At 45.7% G+C, this 12500-nt stretch overlaps 1 protein-coding gene across 1 annotated transcript in view; it reads right to left on the bottom strand.

Moving 5' to 3' along the window:
- Positions 1-12500, bottom strand: part of LOC145409936 (uncharacterized) — an 84064-nt gene that overhangs the window by 59706 nt on the left and 11858 nt on the right. The window lies entirely within an intron of this gene.

Below are 12500 nucleotides of genomic sequence, written 5' to 3'. Positions count from 1 at the left end.
AACTCTCCCAGTCAGTCTCACCCTCCATCCTCTCCACAACTCTCCCAGTCAGTCTCACCCTCCATCTTCTCCACAATCTCTCCCAGTCAGTCTCTCATTCTCTCTCCACAACACTCCTATTTAGTCACTTATTCCCCATCATCTCCAAAACTCTCCTAGTTAGTTTCTCATTCTCCATCATCAGAACTCCCAGTCTCTCACTCTCCATCTCCACAGCTCTCCTTGTCAGTCTCTCACCCTCCATCCTCTCCACAGCTCTCCTTGTTAGTCTCTCAACTTGAAGAAAAGGCCAAGGAAGGAGTAAGAGAATAAGATGACATTAAGATTCTGAACAGACTCTCAGAAGCAGAAGCCAAAAGGAAAGAGGCCCTTACCTGAAGATGCAACTCGATCAATTGCAAAGATGGAGAGAAATTGGTCTATCGCCTTGAGAGAGAGAGAGAGAGAGAGAGAGAGAGAGAGAGAAAGAGAGAGAGACCTTTTCCCACCCCCCACTCTCTCCCTTTCAGTACTTTCTCATTTACCTGTATCTTAATCTTCTTGTTAAACTATCCGGAAAATTCCTTCATTCCACCCCAGTACTGTCTTGACCCTGGTGTGGTGGTGTGGTGGTGGTGTGGTGGTGGTGTGGTGTGGTGTGGTGTTATGGTGGTACTGGATTTTATGTTGTTTTTGTGGTGGTGGTGGTGTGGTGGTGTGGTGTTATGGTGGTATTAGACTTCATGTTGTTTTTGTGGTGGTGATGGTGGTGTGGTGATGTGGTGGTGGTGGTGGTGGTGTGGTGAAGGTTTGATGGCGACAGTGGTGACGATGGTAAGAGTTTGCTGGTGATGATGATAATGGTGATGAGAGTTTGGTGGTGATGGTGATACTGGTGGTGAGAGTTTGGTGGGGATGGTGGCGAGAGTTCGATAGTGATGGTGGTGATGGTGATGATGATGGTGATAATGGTGATGAGAGTTTGGTGGTGATGATGGTGAGAGTTTGGTGGTGATGGTGATAATGGTCATGAGAGTTTGGTGGTGATGGTGGTGATAGTTTGATAGTGATGGTGTTGATGGTGATGATGGTGGTGATGGTGGTGATAGTGGTGGTGATTTTCCGATATACGTGGCCCCTAAAACACATGGATTTCGAAAAAGAATTGGTGGAAATGGAAAAAGTTGACCAGGTGAGATTTAAGAGGGAAAGCAGGTGAAATGCAGGTTAATTTGGATGAGGTCAAGGTGAAGGAGAGAGACTTAAGGAGCTGGGAAGGTAGATTGGGAGGAAGGAAGGGAGGGAGGGAGGGAGGAGGGAAGGTAGGAAGGAAGGAAGGAAGGAAGGAAGGGAGGGAGGAGGGAAGGTAGGAAGGAAGGAAGGAAGGAAGGGAGGAAGGAAGGAAGGGAGGAAGGAAGGGAGGAAGGAAGAAAGGAAGGGAGGGAGGAGGGAAGGTAGGAAAGAAGGAAGGAAAGAAGGAAGGAAGAGAAGCAAGAAGCACAGAAAGAAGAGTTAAGAATAGAAGCCAGAGAGAGAGAGAGAGAGAGAGAGAGAGAGAGAGAGGGAGAGAGAGAGAGAGTGGGGGGAGAGAGGGAGAGAGAATCACCATTTTTTCACTTTCTATACATCCTTAGTAACCAAAACACTCATTTAAAATGGCTCCTAACGCCTTTTCCTAAGCGAATTATTTTACTTATTATACATTACTGCCCTCTTCCGTGTAACAAAAACCCTTCCTATATAGCATACATATATAACGTGCAAAAGGATAAAGCCACCCATACGCAAAAATAAATCGCTAAGGAAGAGGTGTTTGGGAGCGTAGCGGACGGGAGTATAAGTAAAAAAATCAAAAAATGTATGTGGTAAAAATACTGAGTTATAAAAAAGATAAATCTATTTATTCATGTGGTTTCTATCTATCTGTCTCTAGCCAGACGCCATAATCCCGTAAGGGGTGGCCGTTTGTCTTTGAGTTAGTTGTTTTACGGGGAGGGGCACTAACCCTCCGCCAACCCACTTGTTGACACGTAGGGAACACGTCTGGTTTGGTTATATGGTTACCACCCAGCGTTGTAAATGGATTCCTGGCTTACAGGAAACCATTAGGCTTGTTACTCAATGTAAAGCCACCTGAAAAGGAAAGAAGAGTAATAAAAAGTGACAGGAAAGATGGGAGAAATAGGAAGAGAGGAGGACAGACACAGAAAAAGAATGATAACGTTAAGGGAAGAAGTAGGAAGCACTACATCAAGTGAGTGGATGATGGTGAGAAATAGGAGGAGAGGAGGACAGACACAGAAAATGAACGATAAAGGTGAAGGAAGAAGTAGGCAGCACTACATCAAGTGAGTGGATGATGGTGAGAAATAGGAGGAGAGGAGGACAGGCACAGAAAAAGAATGATAAAGGTGAAGGAAGAAGTAGGCAGCACTACATCAAGTGAGTGGATGATGGTGAGAAATAGGAAGAGAGGAGGGAAGACAGAAGAAGAATGATAAAGGTGAAGGAAGAAGTAGGCAACACTACAGCAAGTGAGTGGATGATGGTGAGAAATAGGAAGTGGGGAAGACAGCCACAGAAAAAAATACACATGTCTATAAAGGTCAAGGAAAAAGTAAGCAGCACTACATCAAGTGAGTGGATGACGGTGAGAAATAGGAAGAGAGGAGGGCAGACATGGAAAATGAAAAAAAAGAGCAAAAATTAACGGTAGACTTACTCTTTCTAAGCAATCCGATAACAGGCATAAAAAGAGAAGGATATTGAATGGAAGAAATGAGAATGAAATCAGTGGAGTGATGGATGGAGGAAGAGAGATTCGTCTATTAATCTTAGAGGAGTGTGACGGCTAGGCAGGTAGACAGACAGTAAGACAGACAGCAAGACAGGTAAATAGACAGCAAGACAGGTAAATAGACAGCAAGACAGGTAAATAGAGAGACAGGTGATAGGAACAGGGGTGAATTTATCTCACGCCAAATCATCCTCTGGCAACATACTTTAAAATTAATCCATTGTTACAACGCAGCCTTGGGGATGGAGAGTTGGCAATTCTAGGCCAAGTTCGAGTGAAAAGCGTATAGACTTTTTGATGATACTGATTCTGACACCCACGGCCGCCTCTTCACGCCAAAAACGGAAGACAGACGGCCAGGTAAGCGATAGGGCAATTAGCACCAGGTGGAACAAGGTAGAGACGATGCTCCCTTTCCACATACCCACGAACGTCATAAAACAGAGTGACTGATGATGGTGTTGGTGAGAGTGTGGAGGTGTTGGTGAGAGTGTGGGGGTGTTGGTGAGAGTGCGGGGGTGTTGGTGAGAGTGTGGGGGTGTTGGTGAGAGTGTGGGGGTGTTGGTGAGAGTGCGGGGGTGTTGGTGAGAGTGCATGGGTGTTGGTGAGAGTGCGTGGGTGTTGGTGAGAGTGCGGGGGTGTTGGTGAGGGTATGACACACACAGATTAATGCTTGAATTCTTTCTATGCTCTAACGTTACGGTGTGGTGTATGTGGTGTGGTGTGGTGTGGCGTGGTGTGGTGTGGTGTGGTGTAGTGTAGTGTGATGTGGTGTGGTGTGGTGTAGTGTAGTGTGATGTGGTGTGGTGTGGTGTAGTGTAGTGTGATGTGGTGTGGTGTGGTGTGGTGTGATTTGCGTCCATCCACACCTGTATTTACGTTTGTCCTTAATTGCCTTCTCTTGCTGATCCTTCCACTTTTTGGAGGGAGGGAGGGAGGGAGGAAGAGAGAGGGAGGGAGAGAGGGAGGGGGGGAAGTCAGCCTGGGATGGAGAGAGGGAGGGAGAGGAGGGAGGAACAAGCGGGAAGGAGAAAGGAAATAAGGATGGAAAGAGAAGAGGATGAAAGAAGAAGCGAGAGGGGAAGCGAGAGTGAGGGAGGAAAGAAGGAAGGGAGGAAAGGATGGAGAGAGGGAGAGACGATCTATCTATCTATCTATCTATCTATCTCTCTTCCTTCCTTCACATCCTATTTTTCCTTCATCTACTAATCCCATCCTTCCTTCGCATCCTTCACCTTTTCCTCTCCTCTTCCCTTCTCCATCCTTCCTTCTCCCCCTCTCCTCTCCTCTCCCTGTCAGTCTCTCACCCCTTAGCTCCAATGGCTGTGCATCGCGGGCCCATTAAAAACAAGGGCACGACCATTAGCCTAACAATACAGCACAAATTAATGGCATACGCGGAGGTCAGGTCAAAGGTCATAAGGTGAAAGGTCGCGCGCACACAGGTATTCCATCCATGTCTTTGATGACCAGATGGAGAGAGGGAGAGAGAGAGAATGAGTTGGTGGAGAGATGGAGAGATGATGATTTGGTGGAGAGATGGAGAGAGAATGAGTTGGTGGAGAGATGAAGAGAGAGAGAGAGAGGATGAGTTGGTGGAGAGATGGAGAGGATGATTTGGTGGAGAGATGGAGAGGATGATTTGGTGGAGAGATGGAGAGAGAGAGAATGAGTTGGTGGAGAGATGGAGAGAGAGAGAGGATGATTTGGTGGAGAGATGGAGAGAGAGAGAATGAGTTGGTGGAGAGATGGAGAGAGAATGAGTTGGTGGAGAGATGGAGAGAGAGGATGAGTTGGTGGAGAGATGGAGAGAGGATGATTTGGTGGAGAGATGGAGAGAGGATGATTTGGTGGAGAGATGGAGAGAGGATGATTTGGTGGAGAGATGGAGAGAGAGAGAATGAGATGGTGGAGAGATGGAGAGAGAGAGAGAGGATGAGTTGGTGGAGAGATGGAGAGAGGATGATTTGGTGGAGAGGTGGAGAGAGAGAGAGGATAAGTTGGTGGAGAGATGGAGAGAGAGAGGATGATTTGGTGGAGAGATGGAGAGGATGATTTGGTGGAGAGATGGAGAGAGAGAGGAAGAGAGGCAGGGAGATGTAGCGCTGCAGGTAAGATATATGGGATATTGATGAGAGACAAGGTGGGACAGGTGTGAAAGACAGGTGAGTGATGAGCCAGGTAAATATTAACACAAAGGTAAGATTTGGAATTAGCTTAAGACAAACTGAAAAAAGTTCGTAAGCGGAAATGTACGAAAGTTTTAACATTAATTCTGCACGTAAATCGTAAGCCCCATTTTCTCCCTAGCACCTTTTACTGAGCGATTTAGTTTGCCCTTAACACCGTGTACAATAACAGTAATAACAGAAATGTCAATAACACCTCAACCAAACCGCTCACACCATCCACTCACTCAGTGTAGCTTGCTTTCAGGTGACTCTACACTGAGGGACATTATATGGTTTACTGTAATCCATGAATCAATTTTCTACGCTGGGTGGTAACCATATAATCAAATGACGCCGCGTGGCCCAGTGTGACAAGGCGCTCTACCACTACCATCATCAATCATCATCATCACCATCATCATCGTCATCATCACAATCACTACTACTACTACCATCACCATCATCACCAACACCACCATCACCATCACCATCATCCTCATTCCCACCATCATCATCATCATCATCATCATCATCACCATCATCATCATCATCATCATCATCATCATCATCATCATCATCATCATCATCACCATCATCATCATCACCATCATCATCATCATCATCATCATCATCATCATCATCATCATCATCATCATCATCATCATCATTGCTTGCCGGAAGAGAGAGAGCTTTTATGAAGAGACAGATGAGATATTGGTAGTTTTTGAGAGAGAGAGAGAGAGAGAGAGAGAGAGAGAGAGAGAGGAAGCAATGAGGGCAGGATATTGATGCTCTTTTAATAACGAGAGAAAATGGTTGGTTCGCCTTGTGGGGTAATGGTTTCATGCGCCGCTCGAGGTGAAGGTTGTGTGTAGTGCTGGTTAGAGGTCCAAGGGGCTCTCTCTCTCTCTCTCTCTCTCTCTCTCTCTCTCTCTCTCTCTCTCTCTCTCTCTCTCTCTCTATCTATCTATCTATCTATCTCTATCTATCTATCTATCTATCTATCTATCTATCTGTATTTGTTTCTCTCTCTCTCTCTCTCTCTCTCTCTCTCTCTCTCTCCCAAGTCGTGGTTGGAGGAAATGAGAGAGAGAGAGAGAGAGAGAGAGAGGAGAGGTAGGTAGATTTGTGGATGGACAGATAGACAGAGAAAAATGAACAGGCAGATAGATAGACACACTGATAGATTGAGAGAGAGAGAGAGAGAGAGAGAGAGAGAGAGAGAGAGAGAGAGAAACGAGGACAGGAGATTTGCAAATGGAAGAGTGAATCCCAGACACGTGTTATGCAAATACCTGCGATGAGAGGGAGGGAGGGAGATAGGGAGAGAAATGGAGGAGGGAGGGAGGGAGGGAGTGAAGTGGAGGGGGAGGGAGGGAGGGAGAGAAGTGGAGGAGAGAGGGAGGAGGGGAGAAGAGGAGAGACAGAGACGGGATGGCGACGAGAGAAGAGGAACAGGGTGAGGATGAGTTCAGGAGAGATTGGAGGAAGGAGGGAAGGAGAGAAGAGGAGGGAGGAAGGAGGGGTAAGAGGAGGAAGAAGAGGAGTGGAGAGGGAGGGAGAGGGGAGGAGAGAAGAGGGAGGGAGAGAGAAATGGGGAGGTGGAGGAAAGAAAGGGTGAAAAGGGTAGGAACAGAAAGGCATGTGGAAGAGATAGGAGAAATAGGAAGAGAGGAGATATTAAAGAAAGAAAGAAAGAGAGAGAGAGAGAGAGGGAGAGAGGAGGGGATGGAGGTGTAGAGGGAGTGGGGAGGAGAGGAGGGAGGTGGAGGAGAGAGGGAGAGAAAATAGAGGAAGAGAGAGAGAGGTGGGAGAGGGGAGAAGAATGAAGGGAAGGAAAGTTGTGGTGAGGAGGAGGGGAGAGGGAGAGGAGGGGGAGGAGGGGGAGGGGAAGATGGGGGGGAGAGGAAGGTGAGAAGATCCAAAGGTGAGAGGAACGGATGTGTGGAGGTCGTGTGTGTGTGTGTGTGTGTGTGTGTGTGTGTGTGTGTGTGTGTGTGTGTGTGTGTGTGTGTGTGTGTGTGTGTGTGTGTGTGTGTGTGTGTGTGTGTGTGTGTGTGTGTGTGTGTGTGTGTGTGTAACTTGTATGTGATCAGGTGCGTGGGTGTGTGCACGTGTGTGTGTGTCTCCTCTCATGCGCGTCATGTGTGTACTCAAGCCAATGACTGCATGATGATCTACACACACACACACACACACACACACACACACAAACACAAATATTTACCCACAAACAAACGCAGAAAAGCAAAACATCTTCTGCTACTCTCACTTCTTCCCTAACACCTCTTCCGTAGCGATTTATTTTTGGAAATGGCTGGTTAATATCCCTTTGTAGGTAATCTCTGCAGGGTATGGAGATATTGGAATGAGTTAGGTAATACGGAAATGAAAAGTAAGGTGTAATAAGCAAAATAAGTCGCTTGGGAAAAGGTGTTAGGGAGCTTCCGTGACTGAGAGAAGGCTAGATAACGAGAAGCGTTTTTTTGTAGATAAAATTGAGTTATATTACCACCATCATGAGACAGAATAAATCGATTAGGAAAATTTGTTGCGACATAATACGAAAATACGATACAGAAAGACATACCCGCAAAAGAATATAATGCTAGTCACGAAGAAGTGCTATGGGGTGAATGTAGAGCCGTAGCACTGTTTTCTCTGCTACTGAGCTACGTGAAATAAGCTGCAAAAGGACGAAAATCTGGGCCAAGTTAAGGTGAACGGAGTATAGAAAAATTACCGTTTTTATCCCCAGTAATTACAAGAGGATGTGCTTAAGTGTAATATTAATAGCCTTTTTATTGCAGGATGTACTGTACTAAATTGTAATGGTCGTTGTCTTTATGAGAGGATGCGCTAGATTGTTACATCAGTACATTAATTTTAAGTATAGGATGAACACCGCCATTACAGAAATCTTTATCATCATCATCCGGACCTCCTTTCCCACCCAAGGGCAGGGTGAGGAGTAGCAATGTCCAGACAGCACAAACTTGCCCAATCCAAATAGGCCACACTTCCATTCACTCATCATTCAAGCCCCCGGAATCCTGGCTCTACCGGATACGCCAAAAAACATTCACCACATTCTGCAGCTTCACATAAACGTATCCGGTTGAGTCAATCCGGACGCTGCCATGCTCACAAGAGGTGCCAAAATCCCTGATCATGCACTTCTCCTCACAACATTCATCCAGCCAGCTCGATCTCTTGTCAGTTCCCTAGCCTCACCGACTTCCAAACCTCTCTTCCTCACACACTCATCCACCATATCTCTCCACCTTCTCCTTGGCCTACCTCGCCTCCTCCCTCCTTGAAACTCGCTCAGGTAAACCTTTTTCACCACTCTATTGTTATCCATTCTCTCCACATGACCATACCATCTCAGGACACTCTCTTCGATTCTGGTGTCCACCGACTTCCTCACTCCACACCTTTCACGAATCACACTATTTCGTATCCTATCCACCCTCTGTACTCCACATACATTCCTCAGCAGTCCCATCTCCACTGCTCTTACTCTTGACTTTTCATTTTCATTCCACACCATAGTCTCACACCCATATGTTAGAGGTGGCACTAACACTCCCTCATGTAAGCCTCGTGCAGCTGCAACACTCAAGCCTCTGTTTCTTATCAAGGCCTTCATTGCACCAGCTACTTCTCTTCCTTGTGTCACTCTGCTTTCAACTTTTGCGCATTTTCCTCTCTTTTCTGTCGCTGTACCCAGGTATTTGAACTCTCTCACCAATTCCAGTCTCTCTCCATTCACTGTGACATCACACTGGGAGTCACCTTCTCTCTCAATAACCATCACTTTACTCTTCTCTACATTTACTGTCAAGGCACGACGCTCACAGACATCAGCAAAACTCTGCACCAGCCTACCAAGTTCCTGTCCGGTACTTGCAAGCAGTACTGCATCATCAGCATACAACAAATTTGAGATATTCCATCCATCACCATTCATTACCAACGCCATCCCTCTCTCCATTACTCGTGTTTTCACCAAAGAGACTAGTGAAGATGAAAAAGAAGGAGGTAAATGATGATCTGGGAAGAAAAATGAATGCGAACTACTCCGAAAATAGGAAGGTATTCTGGAAAGAGGTGCGGAAATGTAGAAGTGAAAGCGGAAAGAAATGTGATGGTGTGAAGGATGCAGGTGCTATAAGGACCAGATGGTAAGAATATTTTGAAAGCCTGATGAATGGGGATAGAGAGAGCAGAGCAGCTGTAAACATGATTGGTTTTGGGGGTGTGCAGAGAAGGAATGCAGTGCCAGGAGACGTGACACTCGCACAGGTGAAGAGTGCTGCGAAGCGGCTGAAAAATGGGAAAGCAGCTGGGGTTGATGAGGTGTATGGAGAGATGCTTAAGTGTAGTGGAGGGAGTGGAATGAAGTGCTTGTTGGAGATATGTAAGAAGGCATGGATGAGTGAAACTGTGCCTGTAGAGCGGAAAAAGGCTGTGATTGTACCCCTGTACAAAAATAAAGGTGAGCGAAGTGAGTGCAAGAATTATCGTGGCATAAGTTTATTGAGTGTGGTAGGGAAGGTATATGGAAGAATTATTATAAAGTAAGTGAGATATCAGAAGTCCTAGTGAGTGATGAGCAGGGTGGCTTTAGGAGTGGCAGAGGATGTGTGGATCAAGTATTTGCAGTGAGACAGATAGCAGAGAAGGCTTGTGAGAAGGACCATAAGGTGTTTATGGCATTGATGGATCTGGAAAAAGCATACGACAAAGTAGACAGAGAGGGATTGTGGAAAGTTTTGCGCATGTATGGTGTAGATGGTAAGCTGCTGGGTGCCGTCAAGAGTTTTTATGAGGGTAGTGAAGCATGTGTCAGGGTTTATGGGCATCTAAGTGAATGGGTCACGATCGGTGTGGGCGTGCGACAAGGTTGTGTGATGTCCCCATGGTTGTTCAATATATATATGGATGGGATGATGAGAGAAGTAAAAACACGAGTAAAAACCTTTACTGGGAGAAAAAAAATGGATGGAGAGTGAGAGACTGACGAGGAGAGTGTATGTGAGTGAGGTGGAGGGGGGGAGAGGGAGGGGGAGGCCGTGGATGAGATGGAGGGATGGAGTGGAGAGGTATATGAGAGAGGGAGGGTGAGCTGGAAGCGGGGCAGTGAAATGGCGGGGGACAGGACGATATGGAGGCGATTTGTATGTGGCCACCCCTTACGGGATTAAGGCGTCTGGCAATAGATAGATAGAGATGGGAAAAAAGGTTAGTCTCGGTAACTTTCATTTTGATTTGGTATTCTTGCTGGTTCCGTAATCTCCTTAACACCTTTTCCTAAGCGATTTATTTTTTTTATTATGCCTTACTGTCTTACTGTGTTTTGCTGTTTCTTTTATTACCATACTCTGCATAAATGAAGTATAAATTGATAGTGACCACCAGTATCGTAAAATAAATCGCTAAGGAAGAGGTGTTAGGGAGCTGCCTTAACCTAAAATAACTCGCTAAGGAAGAGGTGTTAGGGAGCTTCCTTATCCTTAAGTAAATCGCTAAGGAAGAGGTGTTAGGGAGCTGCCTTAACCTAAAATAACTCGCTAAGGAAGAGGTGTTAGGGAGCTTCCTTAACCAAAAAGTAAATCGCTAAGGAAGAGGTGTTAGGGAGCTGCCTTAACCTAAAATAACTCGCTAAGGAAGAGGTGTTAGGGAGTTGCCTTAACCTAAAATAACTCGCTAAGGAAGAGGTGTTAGGGAGCTTCCTTATCCTAAAGTAAATCGCTAAGGAAGAGGTGTTAGGGAGCCTCCTTAACCAAAAGGTAAATCGCTAAGGAAGAGGTGTTAGGGAGCTGCCTTAACCTAAAATAACTCGCTAAGGAAGAGGTGTTAGGGAGCTTCCTTAACTTAAACTAAATCGCTAAGGAAGAGGTGTAAGGGAGCTTCCTTATCCTTAAGTAAATCGCTAAGGAAGAGGTGTTAGGGAGCTTCCTTAACTTAAACTAAATTGCTAAGGAAGAGGTGTTAGGGAGCTGCCTTAACCTAAAATAACTCGCTAAGGAAGAGGTGTTAGGGAGCTTCTTTAACCAAAAAGTAAATCGCTAAGGGAGAGGTGTTAGGGAGCCTCCTTAACCAAAAGGTAAATCGCTAAGGAAGAGGTGTTAGGGAGCCTCCTTAACCAAAAAGTAAATCGCTAAGGAAGAGGTGTTAGGGAGCTGCCTTAACCTAAAATAACTCGCTAAGGAAGAGAAGAAATGAGAGGGAAATCGCTAAGGAAGAGGTGTTAGGGAGCTGCCTTAACCTAAAATAACTCGCTAAGGAAGAGGTGTTAGGGAGCTGCCTTAACCTAAAATAACTCGCTAAGGAAGAGGTGTTAGGGAGCTTCCTTAACCTAAAAGTAAACCGCTAAGGAAGAGGTGTTAGGGAACCTCCTTAACCAAAAGGTAAATCGCTAAGGAAGAGGTGTTAGGGAGCTTCCATAACCAATTAATATAAGAATAAGAAAAAAAAAGAGAGGGAAATGAGAGGGAAATGAGGGGAAATGAGAGGGAAATGAGGGGAAATGCGAGGGAAATGAGAGGGAAATGAGGGGGAAATGAGGGGGAAATGAGGGGGAAATGAGAGGGAAATGAGGGGGAAATGAGAGGGAAATGAGAGGGAAATGAGAGGGAAATGAGAGAGAAATGAGAGGAAATGAGAAGAAATGAGAGGGAAATGAGAAGAAATGAGAGGGAAATGAGAGGGAAATGAGAGGGAAATGAGAGGGAGAAATGAGAGGAAGAAATGAGGGAGAAATGAGAGGGAAATGAGAGGGAGAAATGAGAGGGAAATGAGAGGGAGAAATGATGGGGAAATGAGAGGGAAATGAGAGGGGAATGAGAGGGAAATGAGAGGAGAAATGAGAGGGAAATGAGAGGGAAATGAGGGGGAAATGAGAGGGAAATGAGAGGAAAGGAAATGAGAGGAAAAGAGAGGGCAATGAGAGGGAAATGAGAGGGAAATGAGAGAGAAAGGAGAGGAAAATGAGAAAGAAATGAGAGGGAAATGAGAAAGGAGAGGAAAATGAGAGAGAAATGAGAGGAAAATGAGGGGGAAATGAGGGGAAAATGAGAGGGAAATGAGAGGGAAATGAGGGGAAATGAGAGGGAAATGAGAGGGAAATGAGAGGGAAATGAGAGGGGAAATGAGAGGGAAATGAGAGGGAAATGAGAGGGAAATGAGAGGGAAATGAGAGGGAAATGAGAGGGGAAATGAGAGGGAAATGAGAGGGAAATGAGGGGAAATGAGAGGGAAATGAGGGAAATGAGAGGGAAATGAGGGGGAAATGAGGGGGAAATGAGGGGGAAATGAGAGGGAAATGAGGGGGAAATGAGAGGGAAATGAGAGGGAAATGAGAGGGAAATGAGGGGGAAATGAGAGGGGAAATGAGAGGGAAATGAGGGGGAAATGAGAGGGAAATGAGAGGGAAATGAGAGGGAAATGAGAGGGCTTGAGTGTAGAAAGGAAGGTTTTGAATGACTAGCGTTTTTTTATATTGCTTGGCGAGACATGAATACAGACTAGATGAAGAGATAGATAGA

Source organism: Coenobita brevimanus, chromosome 83 (genome assembly GCF_032717465.1).
Source record: "Coenobita brevimanus isolate Jiangsu-jjx chromosome 83, ASM3271746v2, whole genome shotgun sequence".
NCBI classification, from domain to species: domain Eukaryota; kingdom Metazoa; phylum Arthropoda; class Malacostraca; order Decapoda; family Coenobitidae; genus Coenobita; species Coenobita brevimanus.
Note: the sequence above shows the minus strand (reverse complement) of the source record. Positions and strands in the feature narration are given on the sequence as shown.